Below are 2,500 nucleotides of genomic sequence, written 5' to 3' on the forward strand. Positions count from 1 at the left end.
TGACCAGCTGTCTGCAGTATCTGTGCCCAAATCATGACCAGCTGTCTACAGTATCTGTCCCCAAATCATGACCAGCTGTCTACAGTATCTGTCCCCAAATCATGACCAGCTGTCTACAGTATCTGTCCCCAAATAATGACCAGCTGTCTACAGTATCTGTGCCCAAATCATGACCAGCTGTCTACAGTATCTGTCCCCAAATCATGACCAGCTGTCTGCAGTATCTGTCCACAAATCATGACCAGCTGACTACAGTATCTGTCCCCAAACATGACCAGCTGTCTACAGTATCTGTCCCCAAATCATGACCAGCTGTCTACAGTATCTGTCCCCAAATCATGACCAGCTGTCTACAGTATCTGTCCCCAAATCATGACCAGCTGTCTACAGTATCTGTGCCCAAATCATGACCAGCTGTCTACAGTATCTGTGCCCAAATCATGACCAGCTGTCTACAGTATCTGTCCCCAAATCATGACCAGCTGTCTACAGTATCTGTCCCCAAATCATGACCAGCTGTCTACAGTATCTGTCCCCAAATCATGACCAGCTGTCTACAGTATCTGTCCCCAAATCATGACCAGCTGTCTACAGTATCTGTCCCCAAATCATGACCAGCTGTCTGTAGTATCTGTCCCCAAATCATGACCAGCTGTCTACAGTATCTGTGCTAATAGATTACATCTGTGAATAGAAAACAGATCTTTATTTTTACTTAGTAGTCAGTCACTAAATAAGAACAGTTAAGATTCCCTACAGTATTTAAATCCATAGAGACTCCACATATATATTCCCCCCCCCCAAAAAAAAAGCAATATTCTAGGTGCATAAGTTACGTTTGGGTTGCTACTGTATTTCCAGTGTGAGGTCAGAGGTTACGTTTGGGTTGTTACTGTATTTCCAGTGTGAGGTCAGAGGTTACGTTTGGGTTGTTACTGTATTTACAGTGTGAGGTCAGATGTTACGTTTGGGTTGTTACTGTATTTCCAGTGTGAGGTCAGAGGTTACGTTTGGGTTGTTACTGTATTTACAGTGTGAGTTCAGAGGTTACTTTTGGCTTGTTACTGTATTTCCAGTGTGAGGTCAGAGGTTACGTTTGGGTTGTTACTGTATTTACAGTGTGAGTTCAGAGGTTACTTTTGGCTTGTTACTGTATTTCCAGTGTGAGGTCAGAGGTTACGTTTGGGTTGCTACTGTATTTCCAGTGTGAGGTCAGAGGTTACGTTTGGCTTGTTACTGTATTTCCAGTGTGAGGTCAGAGGTTACGTTTGGGTTGTTACTGTATTTACAGTGTGAGGTCAGAGGTTACGTTTGGGTTGTTACTGTATTTCCAGTGTGAGGTCAGAGGTTACGTTTGGGTTGTTACTGTATTTACAGTGTGAGGTCAGAGGTTACGTTTGGGTTCCATCTCTTCACTTCCTAGTTATTTGATTGGTTGATGGGTCTTCTCTCGTCTCTCAGCACGTGGTGTTCATGGTGAAGTTCTTTGTGGCATGGATGATTCCTGACGTTCCCGCGGAGGTGAAGGCCAGGGTCAAACGGGAACGCTACCTCATCCAGGAGTACCTGCATAACTACGAGGTATTTATCCTCATGAAAACATGCACTTAATAACATGTGTATTTATTTCATTTATTAAACCAGGTAGCCGATATAATACAAACAACACATTCAGAACACATCATTCCAAACACATCATTCCAAACACATCATTCCAAACACATCATTTAAACACATCATTCCAAACACATCATTCCAAACACATCATTCCAAACACATCATTCCAAACACATCATTTAAAGCACATCATTCCAAACACATCATTTAAACACATCATTCCAAACACATCATTCCAAACACATCATTTAAAGCACATCATTCCAAAACACATCATTTAAAGCACATCATTCCAAACACATCATTCCAAACACATCATTCCAAACACATCATTTAAAGCACATCATTCCAAACACATCATTCCAAACACATCATTCCAAACACATCATTCCAAACACATCATTCCAAACACATCATTTAAAGCACATCATTCCAAACACATCATTCCAAACACATCATTCCAAACACATCATTCCAAACACATCATTCCAAACACATCCAAACACATCATTCCAAACACATCATTTAAACACATCATTTAAACACATCATTCCAAACACATCATTCCAAACACATCATTTAAAGCACATCATTCAAAACACATAATTCATAACACATAATTTAAAACGGATTCATTCATCCAGTGTTTATCTGGGTCTTTGTTTCTATAACCTCAGGTGGAGAATCTGAAGATCCAGCTAAGCCACAGGAACGATGACTGCTCCTCCAACCCTGTGGACCATCCCAACATAACCCGGCGCGAAGTGCTATCCGAGTGTCTCTAGCACCCGTCCTCGCCCTCCGCCCACTCCTTTGATTTTGGCTCGTGTTCATTAGGGCACACGACGGAAAACTTTTTAAAACGTTTTTCAACTGGAAATTT

General features: G+C 41.5%; 1 pseudogene; it reads left to right on the forward strand.

The window, feature by feature from the left end:
* Positions 1 to 2,500, forward strand: part of LOC124037377 — an 87,214-nt pseudogene that overhangs the window by 84,407 nt on the left and 307 nt on the right.

The sequence above is a fragment of the Oncorhynchus gorbuscha genome, linkage group LG06, assembly GCF_021184085.1.
Source record: "Oncorhynchus gorbuscha isolate QuinsamMale2020 ecotype Even-year linkage group LG06, OgorEven_v1.0, whole genome shotgun sequence".
In the NCBI taxonomy this organism is placed as follows: domain Eukaryota; kingdom Metazoa; phylum Chordata; class Actinopteri; order Salmoniformes; family Salmonidae; genus Oncorhynchus; species Oncorhynchus gorbuscha.